This window comes from Pteronotus mesoamericanus, unplaced genomic scaffold (assembly GCF_021234165.1).
Source record: "Pteronotus mesoamericanus isolate MK-2021 breed Mesoamerican mustached bat unplaced genomic scaffold, CSHL_Meso_final contig_74, whole genome shotgun sequence".
Classification (NCBI taxonomy): Eukaryota; Metazoa; Chordata; class Mammalia; order Chiroptera; family Mormoopidae; genus Pteronotus; species Pteronotus mesoamericanus.
The window spans coordinates 42,763,383-42,791,347 of record NW_026555247.1 but is presented as its reverse complement, the minus strand read 5'-3'; positions in this window follow the sequence as shown (position 1 = coordinate 42,791,347).

Here is a 27,965-nt window from a genome sequence, read left to right as displayed (position 1 = left end):
AAAAGACCCATGGAAAGGTAAATAAAAAAGCTAAATGCCTGGAAATAGCACAGAAAACCGCAACCACTGAGTTGGAAATCAATAACACAATTTGTTAGTCATGGAAATATAAACTTTGTCAGTCTGTAATGTACTCACTTCCTTCATTAAGGAAATATTTTTTGGCACAAGTAACAATATTATAATTTTTGTATTAGGGAAAAATATCAATGTTCTACCAAAACTCCAAGCCCTGTTTTTTTTTTAAATCTCTTTGAAATTCCAGTTTAGTAATAATTTAGGAAATTATTAAATTTTTCTATGAGTGTAAAACAATGAATGAATTCATCTGATTTCATTTTCTTTCCATATAAAATACACTGAAAAGCCATAAAAATAAATTTGAGGCTGACGTTCTCAACTAAGACAAACGGAATCATAAGACACGTGCGTTGTTATTACAGCTTTAAATTGTGTGAACCGTGAGTCCTCCACCATGGAACCCAATGCCCTTGTACTAGAAGCTTCTACCCGCCCCTCGCCCCCCACTTCGGGCTTCTCCAGGGCGTGTGCTGACGTGCCCTCCCAACCGTCCCTTTCTTCAGTCATGATGTCCCTTCTCTTGGCAAGTTCTTTCCCCTGCGCTCCCCCGTGACTCCTGCCCATCTGGGGGGACTTCCAGGGGCCCCCGTTCTTGTCGCTTGTCCTATCTTAGAGGAGAACTCTCTTACTCCCTCTCCTCTCTGGAGCCTTGGAGCACCGCCCCCTCCCCTCCCTATGTGGCACTTGTCCCCCAGAATGAAACGTGTCAGTGGGCCTGCCTCGCCCCAGAGCCTGAACTCCTGGAGGCAGCCACTGCGCCCTTCTTAGTGTGACTGTCCCCGTGCGCAGCACAGCCCAGCTGCTCAATACGTGTTTGCGGGGAGAGCTACTGAGTGTCCCCCGGCGGCCCATACGGCGCCCATGGCACCCCGGCTCACGTGCGGTGCGGCCCCGGGGCCTGGGCAGCTGTGCGGAGAGGGTCCGTTCCACGCACCGCTCCGTAGCCGATGGGTGGTCCCCCTGTCTCTTCAAAGTGTCTGCCCTCTGAACACCTCCTGAAGCCCACCCTCAGGACCTCGCGTGACTTCATCATCTGACTCTCCATCTCCAAACGCAGCCTCTGTCCTGATCCTAAGGGCTAGGACTTCAGCCCGCAGTTTGAGGAGGGGACACGCCCCGCCCAGGAGGCCTGCGCCCTGAAGCGGGTGATTTCTCTCCTCATCAACATACCCCCCGCTCTTCCGTTTTCCTTCGTCTGTTTTTACCTCTGCAGGCTCCTATCTTGGTCCATCTGCTCGAGGTATGTGTCTCCTACCTTTTACAGACCCTTTGTCACTGCCCCAGATGGAGCCCCATCCCGGGTCTAGATTTTTACTTCTCCTAACGCTGCAGCGTCGGGCCTGAATTCCTCCGCAGGGCACGCAGGGCGTTTGCGCGCTGCGAGCGCCGGGCCCTTAAACGCATGAATTATGGCCTCCCCGAGAGTGAGGCTAAGCAGACCCGTTTCCAGACTTCCCGATGAGCAGAGAGCCAGAGCTCGGCCATAAAAAATGTCCGGCGAGTCAAGACCCTTCTATGGAGAGCTCGGAAAGGCAGCCCCTTAAGGTCTGCTTTCTGAATGTTTTTTCCTTACTGAGAAGGCTCAGGCAGAATCAACCCACCAAAAAGGAATTGCCGTAAAACCTCACACCATTGACTTGTAAATGGGATTGAGTCTGTAGCGTCTACATAATGATACCATCAGAAAGGAAACAACTATCGCATCCATATAACAGACGAGATTTGAAATGACTGCCACGGCAGATGAACACCCCAGAGGTAGTTTGCTTTATTCTGCTCACTGCGTTTATATCCCCCGTTTCTCTAATTTTAGTTATTTTTTTTTTCCTCAGGTCTCGAGACAAGAGCAAAAAGACTCTGTCCCCCCTCCTAACAAATCGCCTCGTACAGAAGCCAATAATATAAATACTTACGTTGCAGGGGTCAGGGCCGGGGCTTTATTAAAACTGATTTTTCAGAGTGTATTTCTGTTGTCACTGCAGCTTCAGGGGAGCCCTGCCATCAAGCGCGTCCCTTGTCACCATCGAAGTCTGTGTGATGTGCGCCCCCAAGAAGGGGAAGTGATGGGGGCAGGCGGACGAGCATGCGCGCATCTGGGGTCAGTCCCGCAGGTGGGGATCATTTTGGGGACAGGAACTTGGGGGGACGTTCTGTCTGGGTTGCCTGCACAGCCACCTCAGCCCCTGCCGGCCCTTCTCACTGCTCGGCCTCGAGCTAGTGGCCACCTGAAGTCATCGGCAGGCGCCCTGAGTCGCCCCTGAAATCGCACCTGAAGCGGGGACACAGCTGTCCAAGAGCTACAGAACCTATCAGAAACACAGACTCACGCTTCACTTTCGGCTGCCGGAGGGATCTGTTCAGAGAGTGGAAACCACGCACGGTCACTCCCTCTGTCCTTGGCCCCCAAGTGCCACACCTGTCCCCATCAGGGCCGCAGCCGGTTCCCCTTCAGGAGCACAGGACAGGGCTGTGCCCCCTGCCCAGAGCCAGGCGACCTGGTCTGCTTCAGCCTTGGCCCTGGACCCAGGCAGCACATCACATGCATCCCCCTGCCCCGCCCTGAGCTATGGGCATTCGGGGGGCCCGCCCGCTGGAGGGTCCCCGTTGCACTGCATGCTCTGCACTCCTTAACTGCGCCTGGCCGCGGCGCATGGCCGGGCCGGCCGGGCTGTCACGCGAGCGCGGTTAGCGCTCTGCCCGCGCGGACCACGGTCCCGAGATCAGGGAGACCTGCAGGGGAATCCACGTGCTTCGCTGTGGGCTGCGCCTGCACCGCAGCCACCGCCAGAGAGGAGACGTGCAGATATGCAAGGGCGGCGGGCCGGGGAATCCCGCCGGGGAAACGCGCCATCCGGAGAGACGCAGGGCGAGGAGAGGCCCCACCACACGCGGCGGAGTGAAGACAGACAGGGAACAAAGGGAGGGTGGGAGGGCAGCAGGGAACCTGGCCGCGCCACTCACAAGCAAGCGACCTCACGGAACAAAAATGCCCCTGAGTGTAAACACGCTCACGCGCGAAATTGCTCCCTCCTTTCTGGCCTCCTGGGGCCTTTCCATTGCGGTCAACCTTTTATTTAGCTTTGGTGACACCTTAATTATATTTATGCTTTATACCTTCCTGTGCATGACAGGGCTTAGGGATATCGCGTTTTCTTTTGTAATTTTCCAAGAAGGTGGCAGAAAGAATGGCACGTGGACTTTACAAGACCTTGCATTTCTTCCCCCTCCATAACCTTTTTCTTCCTAGTAGAAAGGCAACATGTGTTTATTGTGCAAAACCTAGAAAATACAGCATAATATAAAGAAGGTAAAAATTATCCACAATTCTTCCTCCCAGAAACAGCCACAGTTGCGTTCTAGAAAATGTATATGTTTATTCTAGTTGATCTAAAGGAAAAATAAAGGTAGCATATTATTTCATAAAGTTGGGATCATGGTATAGATAGTGCTGTGTACTCTGTTTTATTTAATGTTATGGTATAAGAATTAATATGGCACCAAGTATTCTTTGAAGGCATACTTTTTTAAGAGCTTCAAAATATTTTTAGTGCGTGTACCATAAATTCTTTTTCTTTTTTCTATTCCTGGATATTCAGAGGATTTCTAGTTTTCGCTCATAATTAATTCTACAATACTATCCCTGTACGTAAACCTTTGAACATGTTTCTGGTAATTTCTTTAGGATGCATTCCTACATGTGAACTTACTGAGATAAAGAGAATGAACATTTTTTTAAGACAGTGTCTCCGTACTGCACGCTGACTCCCCCTCCCACGTACATTACATGAAGATGCCCAGCTCACGGCTCCCACACCAGCCTGGAGTATGGTCCTCAAAATTCCCAAACAGATAGGCTTATATTTTAGGTAAGAAATACTACTATTGATTTAATCTAATACAGACAGGATTGAACACTTGTATTATTTGTGTCCAATTTGAATTTATTTTGCAAATTGCATGTTGCTATATTTTAAAAACAGTTGTTAATATTTTCCCTCGCAGATTTGGATGTGTTATTTGTCTTGTTAAGGTTAAAAGATAATTTCTTTTTGGGAAGACTGCATTTATTTCCAGTTTCTGGGTTGTCAATTTTGTATGTGACATTTGTTGGTATTTTATATATTTTTGATATATAAATTCTCTCACAGAGTCAAATTTTCTACTTCATTTGTTATTGGTCCAATTTTATTTACTCTTTGGATGTTTCAGGTTTTTATAAAATATATTTAACTCATTACTCTATTGAAAAGTTATTTCAGTATATAGGACACTGTAAGACTCTTACTTGATTCCCTCCCCCTCCCCCGACAAGATAGCTAATTTAGTGGCACGATTGTTTGCGGAATCCATTATTTCCGCGGTGGTTTATAATGTGTTCTTTACCACAAAATCTGATGCCTCCGCTGGTCATCTTCTGGGCGATATAACCTATTCTATAAATCTGTTAGCATTTTTTTTTTACAATTAACAAGCTCTCTTACTTATCGTATTAGTTTTATAATATAATTTATACTACATACACTATACACTTAAATAACATAATAAATATATTAGCTTTAGAATACCTGATACGTTATTTTCTGTTGTGTATATATGTCTTTTTACATTTAAAAAATTATTTTCACAAATGGTGCAGCCGCTTCAGAAAAGCTTGTCAGTTTCTTAAAACATTCAACACAACATATGATAGGGCCTAGCAATTTCATCCCCACGAAGCTGCCGCAGGGAACGAAAGCGCACGCTGTCAGACTTCCACGCAAATGTCTGTAGCAGCGTGAATGATAATGGTCCAAAAGTAGGAAAAAGAAAACCCTAAATGTCCATCCTACGTGAGTAGATAAACAGGGTGCAGTATATCCATGTAGCAGAAAATTATTCAGTAATATAGAGGAATGAAGTTCTGAGACGTATCACAATGTGGACAAACCTTGGAACATTGTGCCAAGTAAAAGAAGCCAGACACAAAAGGCCACCTGCCACATGGTGACGTGGACATAAAACGTCCAAAACACACAACTCGACAGCCAAGGACAGCGGACGGACAGTCGCGGGGCCGGCGCGGAGGGATGGGGCCTGCCGCTGGAGGGGGTGACGTTGCACAACACCGTGAGTTTACTAAACATTATGGAATTGTACACTTAACGTGGGAGAATATTAGGTAAAATGATATGTAAAATATACTTCAGTGCAGCTGTCAAAAATTACTTTCACTATTTTTTAAAAAGTATTTTAGGGCCATTTGTTGAGTCTGTCAAAAAATTCCATCAGTATCACACTAAAACTAAACAGAGAACAATTGTCATATTTACATGAATAATTCGGTATCTGGAAACACGTATTTTTTTGTTGTTGTTGAACAAATGGAAAAATAGAACATGTAGCCTTTGGTGTATTTTACTTCTTAATCTCTATGTTACTAAGTAGAATCATGTTCATTTACTCCATCAAATTTTTCTTAGGGTGAGACTTATTTATTTTATTGTGACTAATACTATAGGTTTGTCTTATATATTTCAAGCTTATTATTACCATTGCATAGAAAAGTATTTTTATATTTATTTTACTTCACATCATTCAGCTTTTTAATTTTAAGACTTTTTTTGATTAATTTGGTATTAGAAGTATGTAATTACAGACATTTCCAAAATTATTTGGTCTCTTTCTAGTAATTTTTCTTCCTTCCTCTGCATCAGCAAGAATGTCCAGCATGAATTGGAAGAATAATGTTGGTAGCAAATAAAATTATTTCATCTGATTTTTTTGAAGACTTTATTTATTCTCAGAGAGAGGGGAAGGGAAGGAGAGAGAGAGGGAGAGAAACATCAATGTGAGAGAGAAACACCAGCTGGCTGCCTCTCGCTCGCCCCCAACCAGGGACCTGGCGCACAACCCAGGCCTGTGCCCTGACTGGGAATCAAACCTGTGATCTTTCAGGTCACAGGCTGGTGCTCAATCCACTGAGCCACACCAGCCAGGGCTATTCATCTGATCTTAATGGGAATTTTTCAGTGTCTCACCATTAATTCTAATATTGACTTTTTTGGTTTGTGTGTATTATTTTTAATTTTTTATTTTGAAATAATTATAAATGCACAGGAAGTTACCAAAGTGATAGAGAGGTCCCGCGCACCCTTTGCCCAGGACCCTGTCCATGGCGTCTTTCTTACGTAACGATCACCCAGCATCAGGACCAGGACTCCGCCATTAGTACAATGAACGTGCACCGTTCTTGGTCATTTATCACCTGTGTGGACTTGCGTAACCATCGTTGTGATCAAGACTCCGGCAGAAAAGACACCTGCTTGATTTTGACGAAGTACAATTCGTAGATTGTTTTTTCTATTGTGAGTGGATTTTGGTGTCATGTCTCACACCTCTTCACCAAGTCCTAATCCTAAAGATTTAGGATGATTTTTTTAAAACAAAAGTTTTATAGCTTTATGTTTTGCATTCTAATCTGTACTCCATTTTAACATAAATTTTGTACAAGGAGTGAAGTTCACATCGAGGTTTATATTTTTGTGTATTGATACCCAATTGCTCCAATAACATTTGTTGAAAACTCCCTCTGCTGAGTTTTTTCAAACTGTTGTTAAAAATCAATTGGTCACCTGTGCATTGGGTATTGCTTGTTATCTACTCAGTTTCATTTATCCGTGCCTCTCTCTGCCCTACGCACAACAACATCTTCCGTACTGCGGCCACAGAACCACCGCTGAGTTCAGGTAGAAGGATGCCTCGGAACGCTTTCTTATTCAACGTTGTTCTTGCTATTTTAATTACTTTGCCTTTCTGTATTAGGTTTTGTATGATCTTGTCTATACCTATAAAAAACCTTAATGGAATTTTGATATGAATTTCATTAAATCTGTATATCCACTTAGAGAGAACTGGCTTCTTTAGTAGGTTGACTCTTTAAGTCCACGGACACAGTAAGTCACTCCACTGATTTAGGTCTTTAATTCTTTTCATCAATATTTTATCAAATGTTTTGTAGTTTTCAGAACATGGGGCTATATATGTAAGGGGTTTTTATTAAGATTTTCAACTAAGTATTTCATTATTATTGAGCAACTATGAGGGGAACTGTATTGTAAATTTTGCTTTTCAAATGTGCATTGCTAGCATGCAGAAGTATCATTGATCTTTGTCTATGAGTCTTTTATCCTGTGACTTGGCTGAATTTATTCTAAGCTTTCAATAATTTTAAACTTGTTGGGGACTTCTATGGCCCAGGGCATGGTCTATCTTGGTGTATGTTTTGTGGACCTTGAAAAGAACGTGTCCTTGATGTTTTGGAGCACAGTACACTGTGCATCTAATTAGACCATTTTGTTCAACAGTGTCGTTGAGTTCTTCTGCATGCATGCTAACTTTCTGCTTAATTATCCTACTTTATGCCTGAGTGTGACTAGTCTAGCTGCTTCATATAGCTGGGAGAAAGCAGTGTGTTCCCTCTTCTCTGACCGCCTTCTTTTTCTTAGCGTAACGTTCTTAAGGTGCATCCGGGTTGTCGTATGCGCCAGGATTTCCTGTTTAAGGCTGATCAGTACTTCGCTGACCTGACTAGTTTTTGACGTTCTGGGGTTTTGCCTTTTCTCTCCCCTCGTGGGGACTTCGGTCGCACAATGGAAGGCGCTGAGTGGCCGATGGCTCCCCGCGCACCAGCTTCACCTAGAGTCACGGCCATGCTTTTGTCTGCAAACAGGGGGTTTACAAACTGGTCCCGTCACTGAGCTCAGTGTCAACCAACACTAAAAAAGTGAAGACAGTAGTAAACTCTGTTTTTGATACATTGATCATTTATAGCCTATATATCAGATTAGTTAACTCTATCGCACCTTCCCTACACAAAAGACAACTTATAAAACACAATTTGAAATTCCGTAACATTTACATGGTTGAATGAAATAGACCATCTATTGCCATCTTCTGAGTTTTTGCATAATTAAAATTCTCCAAATCAACATTGCTACTATCAGTCCCTCTTAGATTTAATTAATGGCCTACAGAGTTGAAACTTTGAAAAGCCAAAGTATTAGAACATTGAAGAGGAGTTAAAAAAAAAGAACTGGGGGAAAACTGTCATCTAACACATGTATATGTATTAAGAGTAACTAAATATTTTGTGTTTTTTTTAACACACTGAGCGCGAAATCAGGAAGAGGCAGGCCAGAGCAGGAGGGTAGGGAGTCAGGGAAAGAGGAAGGGAGGAGGGGAGCCCCGGTCTGCAGGCGGGGCCCGTGGGCGGGGGAAAGGCGAGCCCCCCGGGGGGCCCCCGGGTCCAGCGGCCGCCGCAGGTGACGTCAGGCGCGGCCGAGAGGCCTTGGACCTGGGAGACGTCCAGGCAATGCCCTGCGGGTGAAGGATGGAGTGTCGGTTTTCAGTCCGTGGATGCCCTGGGAATGAGAGCTTTAAGTCACCTCATTAATGTTATTTTAACTTTATGGGGGGCATGGGAGTAAAGTTTTCTCATTTGTTTCTGATGTTTGCTTAACAGAGGCAGAAAATGGGACGTCCCCCTGAGCGAGGAGGACAGCTCAGAGAGTGGACAAAAGATCGTTTCTGCTCCACGGGCCCTCGAGACGCAGAGACAGAAGTGAGAAGCCATCACTCACAGGGAGACTTTAAAAGCCCCGATCATCTCAGAAACATACATCTGAGGACCTTCCACCAATATAATTCAGTCTGAAAGGCTTTTTCAAGGTTAATGAATATCAGGGAAAGTTATAAATTAGATGTTCTTAAAACGTAAACTTGACCGTTTTTAATCAGGCTAAAAGAGCTATTTCAATTTCTTATGAAAATAAATGCGAGGACGATCTTAAGTTCAGAATAATTTGAACAGCTAAGTTTGCACAATGTACTTCCCCTCTTGAGCGAATATTTAGCGGGACCACCCTCCATTAATTGCCCATTAATGCTTCGTTAATAATCTCTGCACTCATCGCATGAGGCCGTATCATAGAAAGACGGCCGCCGCTCGTGACAAAACTGACAATCTTAATGCGGAGGTGGCTTTAGGAATTGAGGAGATGATAAAGTACATAAAAAAATTGGCGCTAAAGTATGCAAACTGAAGTCCATATTTTTCTTACTTACCTCGCCTGCAGTACAGTGAGTCGGTTTCCCGAAATTCTTGTTTCCTGGTGGCTCAGAGGATAAAGACAAGGAAGGAGCCTTCCGTCAGAAATGAGGCTCCTCTCGAGACACCTCTCGTGGCTGTTCCTCGCTCTGGGTCCTTGCCGGTGGAAGGTGCCTCTACAGCAGTTGGCAGACCGCTCCCACCGTATTCACCCTGCAATGCCATCGTGAGAATTAACGAGAAAGCAGTCACAGAAGCACCTACCAGAACACCTGGCACATAGCAAGTGCTTAGCAAATGTTTGTTTGTTAGTTGGTTGTCTGCAGCCCTTGCCAGGAAGGGGGTCAGTCAGCTGGCAACATGCCAACGCACGCAGGGACTAGTGGGCCTCCGTATATCTAGCGGGCGGTGCCACGAAGGGCCCAAGGACCTGCTACAGACAATGCCGTCGTGATGGAGCCCGGGGCATCAGGCCCTACGGACGACCTGCAGCACTGAATGAAGGCGGTGACCACGACCCGATGGAGCCAGGGGCTGTCACGTGAAAGGCCCCAGAGAGCAGGGTGGGCTCCGCCCCAAAGGTTACAGGTACAGGACAACCTGCATCCGAGGGCTGTCATTCCATTACCGTTGCCCACTTTCCTTCTCTCCACCGAAGCTGGGCAGGGGCTAAAGATAAATGGTAAAGAGCAATAGGGGTAATAATAATAATATTAAAATTTCGTTGGGAAAACAGCACTCCATCTACAGAAATGCAAAACAGCTTTTGGAAGCAATGCCCCCACCCCTACCCCCCACTCCGTCTCAGCTTGCGAACCCATAGCACTAAAACATCCTAACTGATTTGATTTCCACACTTTGTTAAAGTGATTTGATCCCAAGCTGGGACCTCATATGCCCAACATTTAACCCACAGAAAACTTTACCAGCCTGGTTTTGAACTCACAGAAACAGTAGCTTTTAATGGCGATGCTGACGGACCCGTAAGTATAGCGACGTGAACGGCACCAATGATAATAAATATGAGGGGTGATTCCCAGACCGAAGATGGGCAAGTAGTTACCCAGCTGCTGCCGAAAGAGCAAGATAGAATTTGAAAGGAAAAAAAAAGAAGGAAGGAGAAAAGAAATTAAATGAAATGGATATTAGCTGGAAACATCTGTGTTCACCACAGAGCAAAATGCATATTCAGCAGCTAGTTTATTGGCTCTTTAGAGGATGTGAATGGTGCATTGTAAATAATGACCCGCCTGTAATAAATTCCCAGTAAAAAAGAGAGGGGCCTTGTGCGTCCCTCCCACAATTCACATTTCTGGGTCCCTGCTGTGAGTGATGATTCACAGCAGTCACAAATTCCTGTTTTCAAAATGCTATTGTATACTCCAGGGCTTTCATTAAGTTTTATACTAGCTGGGGAAATTTAGAACTTGAGAGAGCTGGGAGAGGAGCGGAGAGGGGAGGAGACAGCGGCTCTCAGCGGTGACGGGCGCCGCGCGCACCGGCGAGGGCAGCCCCGAGAGATGTGACAGGCGGGGGCGCCGCTCCATCCGCCCCGAGTGCGCTGCCGTCCCCTGGCCTCCTGGGGACTCATCCTGAAAGGAGAGAGCAAGGACCAGCAAGTTCCCGGTGGGAGGGGAAAGGAAAGGCAAACTAAGGATCTTCGCAGCTGCATTTTGAGGGGCAGCTGGGAAACGGCACGAGGACGGGAGTGTCCGCAGTGGACGGGCTCCGTGGAGGGCCTCCGGCCGCCACAGCCGTCTCGCCCGAGACGCGCAGACCGCTTGCTCTCCAGGGTTGTCCTGGAGGTGACATCACCCCTAGAGACTTAGGACTGCCCCAATTCTCCGCACAAAATGTATCTGTTGAGTAGACGCCCTACGGCCACTGCATGATGTTGGACGTTATGGACACGGTACTTAAAGAAGGCGTTTTCCTGTCAGGGGGAAGAGCTTCCTCTCAGTCTGGGTATCAGTACAAAGAAGTCAATGTCCTCGCCCAGCTTAATGAATTGCCTTTGTTTTTTAAATTACTTTTTTCCTAGAAGTTGAGTTTAATCATTATGGTTTAACACATAGTTTTGTTATTGAGATGTCACTGATATATAAGCATTAGATTTGTTTCCACTGTGCATGACACACATGTTGTAGAAACCAGGGAATCTCTAAGGCCAGGTATGGAGGGCACCAGGCCATTGCCTGGCCTGTAGTACCAGCCTGTCCAGGGCCCATCCTGGGCCAGGCCTCCCAATGGCTCTATTCCGCCTGAATCCTTCCAAACAAAATGGCTACTCGAGCACACATGGTCCCCTAATGAGAAGAGCTTTCGGTGGAGCTACACCATTCCCAGGGCTCAGCGTGCTTAGGGAGCACGTTGTCTGGTGGCTGCCTCTGTCTGCAGTTTGGGAGAAGAGTCGAGTCTCCCCAGTGTCTGCAGAGCTGCTGAAGCCTGCGGGGTAAGCCCACCGCCCTCGGGACTCCATCAGTTCCTGCTGAAAACAGGAGAAAACATAGCAGAACCAGCCCTGCATGTCCAGGGTGAGTGTTAACCAAGCCACGTGAAAAGGGGGTGGGAGAGGTTGCACTTAAAGCACTAGGAAGGAGGGCATTTATCAAGAGCTCCAAACCACACCCAAATTGTTTGGTTTGGTTTGGTTTTCCCCTCACCTGAGGACATTTTTTTCATTGCTTTTGCGTGTTGCGAGGAGACAGAAAGGAAGAGAGGAAGGGAGGGGGAGAAACCTCGATGTGAGAGAAACATCCCGTACCTGCCCGGACCGGGGATCGGGCCACAACCCAGGCGTGCTCCCTGACCGGGAATTGAACCCCCAACCTTTGGGTTCTGGGACAATGCTCCAGCCAACTGAGCCATGCTGGCCAGGGCCACGCAAGAATTTTCTTTGCAAATCTCTACTTGGGGCTCCTTGATGCATCTCCACCCTTAGATGTCCAGAGATAGTAAACACATTAAGTCATTTCCTAAAACAAAACAACCATTAATCCAAATTCATTCTGTATTTTCTTCTGTCTTTGCAAAGAAACTAGTCCTTTTCAAAAAAGCAAGTGGCCAGAGCCACTGAGAGTTTCCTTTAAAAAAAGCAAACAAAAAAAACTGTTAAGTTTTCTGTATCACTTCGAGGATAATTTCCAATAATTTTGTTCTTTTTCAAGGAGTATTCAGGATTTTGCAAGGCAGGCTTAAAAGTAAACAACTGTTTTTATAACACACGAAGTCCTACCTTGATTTCTTAGTTGTCAGCCAGAGACACAGGCTTTGGAAGCACCTAACGCAGCCCCGGCAGCCTCGGCTCCCTCTGTCCAGGCACAGCCACGGGAGGCCGGTGGGGGTCCTGCTGCGCGTGGCCCCCTGCCCTGCTGGAAGAGCGTCTGAGAAGCCAGAAAGCAATACGACTTCCCACGCTGGTGAACTTTGGCCCGATGCTTTCGAAAGGCAACGCAAGCTGAGAACCATTTCAGGAATGACCTAGACCATTTTGGATGACAGATCCGTGTTAGGTTTCTAGGAAGTCAAGACATTTGGGCCTCCCCACGCCCCTCAACTGACCATTCACTCGAGCAATGCCTGTGCGTTGAATAAACCATCGGTGGCATCCCCACAGGTCTTGCTGGTTTCTAGGAGGACGGTTGGGGATGCTCAAGGGACAGCCCTGGCCTGTGGGGTAGACAGCTCTCAGACCCCCCAGCATGAACCGCGCTGCGTGGACTGTGACAGAGCCGGCACCCAACCAGAGGGACGCCCCATGTGAAGCGTGACGTCCAATGTTGAATGACAAAGCCATTCAACAAGGTGCACGCTGCAAGCTCTCTTTCAACTATGCACCTGTGCGCACGAAGGTCCATCCCAATGGGGAAACGAGAGACGCCCGAGTGAGCTCAGCCGGCAAGTCTACAAAAGCCAAAGGGAACATCAGCTCCTCACAACACGCCCCACTGAGCATGGGTTTAGTAGTGATATTTTTTCCAAAACCCTGCATCCCCGGACACCCGGTACTTATTGTATCCTGTTAGATTCCTTTTCCGGGCTCCCCTCGCTGCTAGAATGCCCACAGCGCACTTGTGGGTCCGAATGAGTCATAATTATTTTAGCTGATGCCCCCGCAAGCTGGAGATCAGATGCACTGGACCTGCCGTGGACACATCGAGAATGTGTATCACCCAGTATTATTGTTAAACATAAAAATAAAACATATCACCAACCATTATTCACAGAATAAGTCCAACTTTACACACAAAAAAAATCTGTTTACTTACTGATTGCAATATAATAAACGCTGATTTGTTATCAATGTTTTCGCCCATGGGGTAAGGTTATAAGTGTTGACTATTTTAGCTTCTTTTGCTTTCTTTGCTCTACAAATTTTCTGCTCTACGAGGTTCTGGACATAATCTATAGATAAAGCAATTGTCAAAGAACGTGGAACCATGACTATCATAGCCATATGAAATGAGCAAGCGAAATATTTAATGGAACTCAGTCAACGAGAGAACCCAGCAGATGCCCTGGCCAGCGCGAAGGAGGAGGAAAAGCCCAGGCACAGCGGAGAGCAAGCGCACTGGCCAGCACGCAAGGCGGGCAGAGCCGGCCTCTCCCGGGGAGGGACTCCACCGGCCTCCGGCACACAGACAGGCAAGAAGGGTTCTGCACGGTCCCAGCTGCCTGCAGCTCGGGAAGCTGTGAAACGATTCCCACAGAATCGGAGGCTCAGGGGTTTTCCTCTGCGTTTCCTCAGTGTCGACACAGTCCAGGGCTCTCCACTGAGACACAACGCTTCCTCTGCGCTGCCAGGGCCTCTCTCTCCAGAGGTGAGATCTCTGGCCAGAAGGAGGCCCGTTGAATAAGCACCGACTTTAAGAATGAGTGAATGCACGCCTCTTACCATGTGAAGAATCATATTGAAAACTTTCTCGCCTGGGGTCGCCCCGTCTCAGGGAGGGGATGGGGTCGGAGATCCCCGGGCCCCCCACCCCGGCCGCAGTCCAGCGGGGGCAGGACAGGCCGCAGGCGCTGTAAGCGTGTCCACACCACCGACGTTGCCCGGAGCACGCGCTGAGGAGTTAGGAATGGGGGCGCGGGGCAGAGTGCAGAGGGAGCCCCGCAGCCGCCGCCCTGTGCAGGGTGGGACAGGGCCGCTCGCGCACAGCTGCGTCGTCCTACCTCCCGCACACGCCGACCCGGGGCCCCGGGGGAGCCAGCCCCCACCGACTGCCCGGGCAGCACAGGGAGAGACTGTTTTTGGAAAGCCTTTTTAGGTTAGAACGTTTTGTTTGAAGGAAAAAGAAAACCAGACCGTTGCTTTATGGAGCTCACTGTCTTCAACTGCCGTGCTGCAGCCCGAGAGAGACGGGGCCTATTACTCATTTTTATTCCCTTTGAAGACAAGCCACGGGTGGACAGTGATGTGAAAACGTGGTCACGTTTCCAGGCGCCCCGGCCTTTGCCCCGTGGCCAGCCCCCATGGGGCCCTGCCAACGAGGACTGCGCTGCAGGCCCCAGGAAGCCTGCGAGCCTCGAAGGGCTGTCCCCTGGGCCCTTAGGGCCCAACACCGCGGGGCGGGAGCCACGCTCCTTGGTGTCCTGTTTGTGAACTCGCTCCTTGTGGGGCCCGGGGGCACCCTGTCGCTTCCAGGGGACGGGTCCTGAGGTGCGAGCCACAGCCCCGCCACCCACGCGGGGCCCGGGGCTCAGCCCCGACACGGTCTTCCCCAGCTCTCTCCCCACACCCACCTGGACACCCTGCGAAGGGAAAACTGGACGGAGTGAAACGCCTTCCATCTTCCACCCCAGGATCCTGCTCTCCTATGTCACCGATGACTGTCCCGTCAACCCTGCGTGGCCCTCCGTCCTGCGGGCTCCACTGCTCGCGACTGCCGTAGACCCGCACGTGTTTCCGTTCCCAGCAGAGACTACAACACTTCGACAAGAGGGAGCCTCCGCACTTCGCCGAGGCTCACCCACAAATCCGACGCTCCTAGTAGGTCTGGTGGGAGCAGGGTTGGCTTGTGAGGTTTCTTTTCATTGCCCACGATGACTGTCTTACCCTGAGCGCCCATTGGCGGCCGCCCCGCACGCCGGCACTCACCGGGGAACGGGAGGGAAACGGCAAGGCCGCCGGAACGGACGTCGCCCTCACGCCCCCGTTCTCCACGCGCCCGCTCGCGAGCGCACACGCCTCGCTCTCGCCCACGCAGCGGCTTTTCTCCCCCCCAGAATGGAGGACAGGTCTCCTCAGCATGAGAGGGAGTCGATAGGAATATTTCAATTAAATTATGAAGATACCTGCTGAAATACAACATTTTATCATTGCTTTTATAGCTACTGTGTAGTGTTGCAATAAAGTTTTATCATCTCAAAGAACATAAAATGTGTGGGTGTGTTTTCTGGAATTAAAATAACAGACACGGGACAATTTCCCCGGGGGAGAAGCCGTCCCCCCGGGAGGGCGGGACCGGCCTGCGCTGAGCCCTTGTGATGCGTGGAACGGACTCTCTGACAACTTCCGGTCGCTCTTTTTCTTCAGTGAGAGGTAATTGGCCTGTAATATGGGACTGATTTCAGGTGCGCAACACACCGATTCAATAGTCAAATGTGAAAAACACTTTTTGGAACATTTCTCAGATTAGGAAAATGAGTTGCATGTGACACCAGACCCAGCTCGGTCACAGAGGCCACTCACCTGCCAAAGCGGCAGCGGGCGGACCGTCATCTGTCGTGCCATGGTCTACCGGGCTACGTGTTTGCTTTGCGATTATCAAGTACACTAGTTTTTGCTTTTTAAAGTACTAAATTTCAGGAGAAGCTAAGGCATCTTTTAACAGCAGTCTTCTTATTTGGACGTCCAGAAGGATTCGGCGTATGAAAACGCACGTCGAGTGTTGGGAACTGCTCCAATGACAAGCTGAGAGCAGTCGGAACTTACTGACGTTCTAACGACCACCGCTCCCCCGTTTGTCCACGCGAGTGCTGACGAGGACTTTGGCTTTGGATGTCGGGGGTCGTGGTTCGTCGGGTAAGGAGGCCCTGGATCTGGGCCAGAGGTAGACTCGCGAGTCAATGCCGGACCCTCTCGGCAGAAGCCCCCGCTGTCACAGACCGCTGCTGCCGCGTTCCCAGGAGGCGCCACCTCCCAGCCCCGGTCTCCCTCCAAGGCTCCATGTGCCCGTGACACTGAGCGGGCACCATGCACTCAGGTCGTGCCCTCTCCCGGAACGAGCTCGCGTCTGAAACCCCACCTGCGAGCGCCCCACCTTCTGACAGCTCTGCGTCCAGGGTGTCCGCGTCTCCCCCGGCCTGTTCTTCGGTCTCTGAAACCCCGGCTCCTGGGCCCTCCAATCGGCCCTCACTTCCTCTCCATGGGGACCCTAAACCCAGGGGTCCTCATGTTTAACCACTTTTGGCTGGTCAGCACTAACCCCTCGTCCCTTCCCTTTCCGTGGCACCTTCCAGAAGAACTAACAGACACAACCCAGTTTCAGATCAATCTGACCTCCTACTTTCGCTGTTCCAACACCACGGCTGCTGAGGGCGAGAAGGAATCCAACATCACAACAGGATTCACTCCAGACGCCATTTTTCTGATCACGGCTGCAGCCTCCGCGTGGCCTGGCAGGTGCGTTGCGGCCCAGAGCTCGGAGCGGCTCCGAGGGCGGGCAGGGCTCTGCCGGGGCAGCACCCCACCTTGCTGAGGCCTCGGGGGACAGCAGTGACACTTGGGAGGAGTCAGCTTTGCCCAAAAATCAGTTTGGAAAAATCAACCAAGTTCCCCCCATGTTAATCCTCAACCAATAAATGTGGTTGACTCTCTTAGATATATAGGGTCCAGCACACACAAAAAAAACCACCGCTTTTTTATTACAAGATCTTTTACTACAAAATCATAAGCATGCGATTCCGTACTGTAACAATATCACACTCAAGCACACCATATGGCATTTTAGGTGACACGTTCGAGTTAAAACTATACATGAGTACACCCACGTTAGTACCCTGCCAACCCCGTGAAGCAGGCCTCCCCTCTGCTGGACCCTGGACCTTTATATGTCGTGGGTCACAGTCAACTGACTCTGTTTTTTCCTCTTTTCTCTCGAAGATGGGGGACCTTCCTCATTTAGTGCAACCACTTAGCGCCTCCCAGGACCTCTGAACCCATCAGCGCACATGGAGCACCTGCTGGGTGCTGGGTGCCACGCTCCACCAAGAGCAAGATAAACCCCCCCGCGGCAGTCTGCCGCCGCTCCCGCGTCATGTGGGCGCGTGAAAACAACGCCCCCTACGCCGCTGGGAAACCGGCCCGGAGACTCCGCTGTGCTGACAGGAACCGAGGCCAGGACCCCGGCGGGGGAGGGGTGCGGGCTGCGGGGCCGCCTCCGCGGGAAGGGAGCCTGCAGGGCAGGGGGGACACGTGCAGATGAGCGGGCCGGTGGGAGGGCTGCGCACCTGGCCCTCCTGCGCTCCGGGCCCCCGCGGTGCGCCCCGCGGGGTGTCGGGCCGGTGCGGCAGACGTGCCCAGCAGGACGGAATCGGATTGACGTCGGATCCCCAGTCCTGGTCAGTCCCGGTCAGTCCCCTGCAAAAAGTCCCCTTTGGGACTCACGTGAAGCTCTTGTGTAGGACACTCTGAGCCTAGGTTGTCTGTGGGTCCCCTCAGGGGCTGGAGGTTCCCCCTGAGGGGAGGTCAAGTCTCTGGGTTCTCCTGTGATGATTCCCCAACCTGTGCCTTTGGGTTCCGGGCGCGCCCCTAAGATCTGGCCCCAGGGGCTCACCACCCGCCCCCCCCGGGAGCTCACCTCCCACACGCTCAGCAGGAGACGTGGCAGCGCTGGAGAGCTCCCAGCCCTCACTCCGCCCCTCGCACCGCCCCCTCCTAGGAGGGGACAGGGGCTTGGGCAGTCCCCGCCGCATGGCCAGCAGCCAGCCGCTTCTGCGTGGTCGCCGCAGCCGAGCACCCTGCCTCGCCTTTGGCAGGGGAGCCGTTCTCTCTGCTGCATTAGAGCAGGTTCCATCAACACTGGTTTGTTTTTAAATAAACCTCTTACCCTAACGCGCATCTCTGCATAAAATGAAGTCCCATTGTGTGCCCGAATGTTAGTTACATTCCATCACAGGGGCAAGACGTGGCTCACTCCCAATTCTCAAAACACTGGAGAAAGCACTTCTCTCGCTGACTCTACACGCCATGACCTTTCGTGAGCTACGAACGATGCCATGATATGGATCGCTCCGGCCGTTGTCTTTTTGGAATAGAATGCGCTCAAAGTAATGAGTTAAATATCATCAAAATACATTCTTGCAGAAAACAAAAACAGTCCTGTGTCCACGGGCGTTTGAAACAAGACAGTGACAGTCCATTGTCACCGTTGTTTTCGTCTGGCTTCATTTTTTTTGTTCGTTTGCTTACCATGTGGTGTTGTTGAGAGTTTTAATGCAATGAGGAGGGATGGGGGTGAGGTCGTCAACTGTTACATCTCTGGGGCAGGAGCGAAGGGTGGAGACGTTATATTCACAAAAGGGTGGGCTGTGTGCTGGCAACGGACTCAGCCCCCCGGGGGGCCGCGCAGGCCTCCGTGCAGACTGCAACGGCGTGGCCCCCCTGCCCGAGCCCCCGACCTGTGCTCTCGGGATCCGCGACACCTGACAGCAACGATGCCACTGAATGGGGCTGTAAAGACTTAACCATTAAAGTAACATGGCAGTGACGTAGGACTCAAAAGATCAATAATCCGTGTTTTTCAAAAATCTGTAAATATTGTTACTCTGATAAGCCAAAGCGGCAGATAATTGTTGATATGGGGACCCAACGTGGGGCCACGTGCCCGGCCCGTAAGTAGGCACCCACGTAGCAGCCGCGGGCGCCCGGGGGGGTACGGGCGCGGTGCGGGTGTGTGAGCCTGTGGGCATGTGTGTGGCACGTTGGGGGCAGGTCTGGAGGAATGGCCGTTCATCTGCCCACAGGATTCCGGAGTCTGGTACAGGACAGCGTCTGCTTTTTGCTTCTCTACTGTTTGAATTTTTAGCTGCAAATGTTAAGGTGATTTTCCACAGAAGAAAAAACAAGGGTCAATGAAGCGAGCCTCATGCAAAGGCTCCCCTCAGCTGCCAAGTTCGAGACTTTGGGCAGAGCTACCCCCGCCCTGTGAGATTTGCTTCTGTCTAGTCCTGTGGGTGCCTTCCCGGATGTGGGGGTGGGGGGGTCGGGGGACCACAGCTGCTGCTTGCGTGACTGAGGCGTGGGCTTGAACAACAGCATCCCAAAGCAGGTTCACTGATTACAATGCATGATGTGTGTCTCTTAGTCCTTGACATGAACGAAAATATGGCAACTGGCGTGGCTACGGGGTGGGACTCCGTCGTATGCCCTGGGCTGCCGTGTGACCACGCCTCATTCCGGGCACACAGCCCTCCCCACTCTGGGTCCGGAGAGGCCAGCTGGCGGCGAGCACAGCGGAGAAGCGGGCAGTGAGAGGAGAGAACTAAGGAAGTAAGGGGGAGGCCAAAGCAGGCCATGCTGACTGGGGCACAGAGGGCACAGGGAATCGCTCCCTGTTTACCATGTGGCAGAATGGGGCCGTGGGCGTGGACAGTCAGCGAGAACAAGAAAGAAAGGCATGTGCTGCCCATCGGTGACTCCTAAGGAGGCAGGAGTCCCCCGGCTGCGCTCTGTGGAGGGGACAGGAGGGCAGACGCCCGGCCTCGCCGCCCCGGCGAGCTCGCCCACGGGCCAGTGCGGCAGCCGGGGCGGGAGGAGGGGAACCACGTCTCTCAGTTTTCGCCCATGTCAGAAGCTGTCACTTTCTGACTTGCCCACTGACACCACAGGATTCAACAGCCTGATCCCCGCCGCCCCCGGGTTTCTAGAACAACTCAAGAGCAAATAAGTGATTGAATAAATACATGGAAGTAAATAGGACAGCCTTTATTTGTACGACGAAACAGGAAATTTCTTACTCTGATTCTCCACTGGCAAGGAGGTGGCATCATGCCAGAAGAGGTGACAACAAAGTCCCAATTTGAATGGAAGAAAGACACCCCTGCAGGTGGGAAGTTTTCTTTCCCGCTAACCTAACGTCTGCGTGCAGGTACCGAGACGGCTCCGTCTTTCTTCTCAGCCCCTGGTGAGCATCTCCTCTTCATCTGCGACCCACTGTGAACTTAGTTCCTGTGTCATTGGAATAATCCCTAAAAGGGGGCGTGAAGAAGAAACCACTGGGAGAGAAGAAAACCATCAGAAAGGACCTCTGGATGGACCTGCAACAACCCCACTCCCCCGCCACCGCAGGGCTGTGCGGGCTGGGTGTGCGCGTGCGCGCGGCCGGGGCGCGGAGAGCGTGCCACGTGTCTGGCCCCAAGGGAAATGTGGGGGGACGCGGGCTGAAGAGGGAGGCCCATCCCTGCTGGGTGGAAATTGCTTTGGTGCCCTAACACCCCCCCGTAAATGCGTAGTCCCCCCCCCCCCGTCATCTTTTGTTCCCGAGGCTTCTGTGCTGGGGCCGACCAACCCCGTTAACGTGTCAGGTTCTGCTTTCAACTCCTCAGTTTTACTGTCTTTATCTGGCAGACCCCGCACCCAGTTTGGCAGTGCAAAAGTGAAAATCAAGAAATTCCAAAAGGACCATGGTGTTAAATAATAATTAATGAGTTTCTTACTACTAAAAATAAATGCACAGTTTACACTGAGTTCTGTTTTGATATCCTAAGGACTATGAGTAGAAGATTTTATGGCAGCTGCTCTCGGAGCCTCTCATTTGGAAAATGCAATAAAAGGGCTACCGTTTTGTTTTGTTTTTTAAGCCCGTGGGTACGCACACGCAGGAGTCAGGCACGAAGCTGAAAATCACCGGTTGGAAAACAGGAGGCCGGTGAGTCACGGGGGAGGAGGGCGCGAAGAGCGCGAGGAGCAGCGTTAGAGACGCGCCTCGGGGCGGGGCTGCTCACCTCGGGCCTTTTTCAGAATAAGCGCCAACAGTAAAGTGTACGTCTTTGCACATGCGTTCAAAAGTAATGTTTTCCAACATTTAATGAGATCGTCCAAAAAAGAAACAACGCATGTAGACTGATTCAACAGCTTACACAAGACTTTAGCTTATTGGTTGAAAATTACAGTTAGAACAATTTGTCAAACAAATTCCCAAGAACATTAAAACCCATGCAAGAAAGAAATTAATATCGTGCATCTCAGTATCAGTTAAGAGCTGCATAGATCAGAGATTCGTTCTGGTGCCTTGAAGGTCTGACTTTGACTTTCAAACAAGATGAGAGTGTGCACCGCAGAGGAAGACAGGAGCCTGAGCTGCTGATTTCCAAGGGTCCCGTCAGACCGTAAGTGCAGCCCATTCTAATGGGAGACCCCCTCCGAGCGCCTGCGCGGCGTCTGCAGACCGCAAGCACAGGCATCTGAGCGGCTGCGTGTGCGTGCCCTGTCCGATGCACACGCTGTGTCTCCTTCCTTCTATTATTTTCCAAAGGCCACCGTGTTCTTTTTAAATTCTTCCGGAAGCATAAATGAAGAGACCATGTTTTTAAACAGAGAGCAAGCAAATACTCAGTTACAGTCCTGACTTTGACCGCTTTCTGCCATTTACTTACAAAATGTGCCATTGAGCGTTGTTTAGACATTTTAGGACTCTTTGTGTTCTAACAATGGCATTAACTCCTTATTCTCCTTTACACGTCATTCTAGACAGGGTACCTTGAAGAGGGTCCTGTACAGTCTCAAAAAAAAAGGAGAAGATGGAGCATAAAAGCTGGATAGGCATACGTTTTACCAGAAAATACTCCAAACTTTGAAAGAAAAAAAAGTCCTGGGAAATAGGAATACAGGGAAGATGGGTAAATGGAATCCCATGGAGATTAGAGGTTACGTTGGCTCCTGAGTCAGATTTTCTTCCCTCCGCCTCCCAGGCCATTTAACATCATCCTTTGCCATGTAACTAAAGTTAGTAAAACCCGGCAGCACAGTGACGTGACCGCGAGGGGTCCTCACCGCCTCACCCCGGACGGCAGGGCCGCCGTCCCTGGAACTTGACTCGGGAAGGCGGGGAGGGGCCCTGACTGCTTTGTGGAGACAGGGCTTCCTTTTAGGGCCATGAAACGTTCTGGGCTGCATCCCGGTGACAGTTACAAAACAGTGGGAACGTAGGGAGTGTCACTAATGGTCGACTTTACGTATTAAACACATTTCACCACAAAAAAGCCGTGGAGAATAGTACGCAGTGGCTATTGCAATTCTCTACAAGGCAAAACGACGTTTCACAGACCCGCAGAGGGGACGTAGGTGGAAGATACAAACGAAGTGAGATGGGTCACGGGCTGACAGTCGTTGAAGGGGGGACAGGCTCACATGGAGCCTCTTTGCACCATTCTTTTACCTGTATTAGTACATCCATAATCAAAAACATATGTACAAACATACAGAAACTCTAAAAGCTGTCGGAAGCAATCAGTGAGTTGTGTGGCTTCTCACTGGTGTAGTAGATAACCAAGGAAAGCTCTCTGAAAATGACCTCCACAGTCCGACTCCAACATAGTTTGGTGAGTGGTTGGATAGGCTCCTCCTCCTCCAAGTATATGGCCGCATCTGACTTCGCCTCTGAATGGAGTTAGAAAGGGCAAGGCGGGTGGAATAGCTGCAAAGTGAGGAGTGGCTTTGGAAGTGGGAGTGTGAGCGCAGTTGCCCTGTGTTACCTGCGCCCCGGGTGGGCGCGGCCCTCTGAACCAGGAACGCGCAGGCGCGCAGCCCCCGCCCCCCGCCGCCTCCAGGGCGGCCCCAAGCAGCTGGGCGCTGTGAGTTCGTTCCGGGAGCGCACACTGCTGGTGAGGAAGCTCACGGGAACTGCCTTAAGCGCTTCGAGCCGGTCGATTGATTAAAAAAAAACCCAAATCTGCAGTTTGAGCAACAACGGACAAATTAGCCAACTCAGAATAAGTTATTCCATTAAGTGTTGGTAGACAGCAAACCACTTTGAATGTGTGGGATTAACCAGCGGCTTAACTACCAGGTAGATACGACCTGTGAACATAATTTATAATTTAGATTTTAAAGATGATCAACTCATCTAATTTGGGAGTAAAAAAATGCGTATCCTAAATCATCTGCTTTTCACATTTAAAATATGTGCTTCTGTGTTCGGTCAGGCAAACCATTCAAAGATTAGAGTTTTTTACTGTGGCTACAATTCTGCCCATTGATCCTCTCCAGTCAAGGGTTTGCCTGGACAATGCTGCTCTGTCCCCGAGGGCGGCGCCCCGAGGGAGCTCAGACTCTGCAGGCACGCAGCGCAGAGCCGGCGTGGCTCAGCGTGGGCTGCTCGGCCTCTGCTCCGCCCTCCCCGGAGCCTGGCTGGTCTTCGGCAGAACGGCCCCCTCCTTCTGGGTCCCCCCTCAGTCTCCTGCCTCCGCAGTCACTTTCTCAGAGTTTCCTGGGCAGTGTGGCTTCTACTGAGTCAGAAGCGCTTCCTTCTCTCCTCTCTCGGTCTGTGTGGCCTGCAGGAGGATCTGGGATTCCCTAGGGCCCTTCAAGGTCCGAACCTTTTCTCTGAGGAAACTAGCACGCTGATTTTTACAAAGCGTTGACGACCAACACACAAACAATGGAAAAACACACACACGTAATACCAACAGTGAAAGCACTGGGTAGGTAGGAGAGCAGGACACGTCCCACCTGTGGGGTTTCACTGGAGAGAGGACGCTGTGCACACAGGACGGTGCCCCACGAAACTGTCTAGAAGGCTCCCACCTGGGTGCGTGGGCCAAGGTGGCATCGCTCAGCACGCACTGGCTGTCACGTGGCTAGCAGCACAGTGGGTTGAGTTGTCGGCTCCATCTTTGTTTGGCCTCAGTATTAGACACATGCCTCCAAAGACTTTTCCAGAAGCCTGTTTCCCCTGGGCACCAAAGAAAACATGGCTCACTCCCACCAGATTAGGAAAAAATGCACTTAATGAAGGATGGTCCCGCTGGCACTAATTATAGGTGAAGAAATAACGACACTGTGTTTGCTCTCCTTCCCTGTTCGGCCTTCCTATTTCCATGTACACACAGGCGTGACGACGTCGTCGAATATTAGCCCAGGCTTGGCGAATTCTAAAAATAAAACCTCCCCCCTCCCATATTTCATTGTGGTACAATTTCCTGTCTTGAAGAAAGATGGAAACTTTTACTTGGAAGATATATAGTGAGAATTTCCTGTAATGCTGAATTAGCTGCAGTCAAAATGAACTATTTTGCACTGCCATTATTACTCATTTACCAAAAATACTTTGTTCTGGGTTGAATATTTTCTTAATACTTTTAACTTTCCCAAGCACTTTCTCATCAAATGTCTCGCCCCAGAGGCAGGGCGAATACTGCGTCGCCAAATGCCAGAACAGTGAGAGGCGGGGAGTGGGGACAGGCTGGGGACAGGAGTCCACCCCTCCCTACTCTCAGTTCCATTCATTTTGGGGAAAACAAACAAAAACAAATAAACAACCCCCCCATTCTGTCACACGGCTAACCAAATATCTACGGAGCATTTTTGTCAGCAACAGAGGCAAACGGCATGCATTCGTGATGACTACGTTGGCCTGGACACTCTAGAAAGACCTCAGTAAAAAGTTACATTAATAATCCCATAAAAGACTCCTTCAGTGCCAGGCCCTGACAATAGACATGTCCACGCAAAACCAGCAGGCCTCGTTCCATTTCTATTGTACGATTATGATGTCAATGCAAATTTCTAACCAGCTCTATCCAACTGTAATTTCAGAGCAGCTTCATTACATTAAGAAACAAAACACTCAACATAACATTGTATTAATTCGAGGGTTTGACAGAAAGCCACAAAACACAGGAAGGTGCCAACTCAAGTCAACCTCCAGTTTGGCTTCTTGGAGCGAAAAGTGCCATTGAAGGCCATGGCTCTCAATTTCGAGCCCTTGCAGGGGACGCGACCACAAGGAGCCGAGAACCTGGGCCCCGCCGGCCGGATGGACCCTGGGCCGCCCAGCAGCCTCCCCACAGCCCCCCAGACGGGGCTGCCGCTCCGTGTTGCTAGACGTGCGTGGTCCCACAGTGACAGGCGGCCGGCCACACCACCCGCTTCTGGGGCCAGGGCGGCGGGCGCGGGCAGGTGCTCATTCCCGCTCCATCTTTTGGTGTCCGTTTCCAACCCTGCATATTTACAGGGCCTTTATATCCTATCTTCTTCTGTGTACCATATGTCAAATCCTACATGAACGGATGAAAACAGGCAAAAAGGCCTTATCCCTCTCCTCTCCCAAAATAGGCTTCCCTCCCCCCTCCCTCCTACACTTCATCAAGCCCCTAAGTACTAATTACTAAAATCTGAAACGCTCATCTGACCGCACGGCATTCGTGCCCATCTTTAAAGACCTCGATTCAATTAGCCGCACTGACGTGGGCACCCGGGGAAGAAGGAGCGAATCCCCGCCCGCGCAGTTCCACTGGGCGGACCCGGCTCGGGACGGTGTGAAGAAGGCTCCCCCGGAACGGGGTGCCGATCTTGAACGAGCCCGCACCCTCCTCGCGGGGAGGGGGCCCGGCCTGCAGGGCGCAGCAGGCGGCCCGCATCAGAGACGCTGCGACTCCGCACTCCGCACTCCGGGGAGCGCTTCCCTGCTTGATGCTGGTAGCAGATTAAAGGATTAAAGCTGTTCTAATTTTCCACCCAAGCCAAATCGACGCATAAGCAAGCTGTTAGATTGTCTCAGATGGCACGGGACACCACGGCCACGCTCTGCTGTGCTCTGCCGGTCGTTAGCATGTCGCCAGCATTTGCAAGTGAAATCACAGCCCCACACCCTGGGGTGGGGGGCGGTGGCAGGGGTGGGGGCCGGGAAGACGCAGGTCCGAGGAAGCGCTCCGGCCCCAGATGAAGTGGCGTTGGAGCGCACTGTGTCCGGATGCAGTAAAAACACGCACCGCCAGCCGCTAACATGCTGTTTATTGAGAGAGAAGAAGGGAGAGTGGTAGAGGGCCCTCTGCCTGGCTTTGCAGTCAGGAAAGGTCTGTCACGCCATGGTCCACACAAGACCTGTCCCAATGGACAAGGCAGAAAACAGGAGAAGTCAGGCAGCTGGGTTGTCACCAGCCGGAGAAGACAGAGGGCTGTGTCCTGGGACAAAGCCACAGGTCACAGCACTAGCTTGTCAGGAATTCTGAGGGGGGCCCCCAGTCAACTGATCTCCTAACGCCTCACCCCGCCGCGCACACTGTAGGCTTGCCGGGAAGACGCGGATCGTGTGGGAAGGGGAGAAAGCGGCCGTTGCTACCAAAACTCAGGCGGGATGTGCCACAGATTTGGGGAAAGAGGTGAGAACCCACAAGGAAAAATGTGGGAAGCCGGAGGAAGCGCGCAGCAGGGGAAACGTAAGGAGCGTGGCTGTGGCTCACAGCGCCGCATCGGTGGCATGAGGAGGAGGAGGAATAATCACATGCCTTGTTGGAACCAGTTTTTATCATCATTGTGCTAAAAACTGATAGTGAAGCCCAGGTGCATGCAGCCTTCTGCCGAGCGTGGCTTAGAACAAGACATGCGGACCCTCTTTACTCCTTATAAGAGTTTCTATAAAAATAGTTGGAAATAGAATAACCGAAAGTACCATTTGCGGAAAAAGACCATCTTGTCATGGATGACTGAGCCCCCCGTGGCGGGATTTTCCAGGCACATGTGTGATACGAGCTCCTGAACAAAATCTGTACCTGTTTTTGAAAGAAGGGGATCTTGCCTACAAAGACTTTACACCAAAATAAACAAATGCAGCGCCATCCTGCAGGTGAAAGAAATGAGCGTCGATAGCGCTGCTGATAGAATTGCCCCCTACACCTCTAAAGATACGTCTCCCTCCGAACGCCTGGTCCCTGGAGTGATCCTTATTTGGACACACGGCCTTTGCCAAAGGCATTTAATTAAGATGAGGCTCGGGGGTTTGGATGGCGTCTGATCCAGCGACTGGTGGTCTTATTTAAAGAGTAAGACTCAGACACGCAGACACAGGCGGGTGATGCCAGGGGCCGGTGGAGACAGGGACCGACGCAGTGACGCAGTGACAGCTCGGGGGCGCCGGGGGCCGCCGGCAGCTGCGCAGGCGCGCCAGGCAGGGGGCTCCCCGGGAGCCTTGGCCGCGCCTTGATTTGTTCTCTCTCCGGAGCTGCTGTTTGAAGCCATGTGCCCGGTGGAAACACTGCGGCGGCCACGGGGAAACTCCAGCACAGTCAGGTCCGCCTGAATTTGATGTTGGCCCCGCAAACTTGACGTTCACCTCTGCAAATGGGTACAAAGTATTTTGATGGCAGTCTGTGTGTGTGATGCTAGGCATTCTCTGAATACTTAAAAAAGTGCATTCCTGGACAAGGAAGGCGTGAGCACCTACTTCCCAGGACCGGCGAGCAGTGGGTCTCTTCCCCTCTCGAGCGCCCTTTCCCACCGCCGAGTCCACCAGGAGGACGAGACGCCCCCGTGAGCCGCCACACCGGCCACGCCTGCCGCACGGGGGGCGAGCAGCCCGGCTTTGCCGCGCTCCCTGCGCTGGGGCCGCAGCTCAGGCCTGTCCTCCTTCGCCCTCCTGACTGCGTCCGACTGAGAGGCCCAAGCTCGTCCGCTCCCCCCACACGAGGGTGCAATGAAAGGCAGTCTCAAAATCCTGGGAAAGTGTGCACCGGTGTCTTGTTTGAAAACAGTAAGATGAAGCAAAAACCCTTAAAAAGATGCATCGTCTTGGGCTCAGTGACTTTACTCGTAAGAATCCGACTGGAACAGTGAAATGCCTGCGCAAAGGTGTCCGTTTCC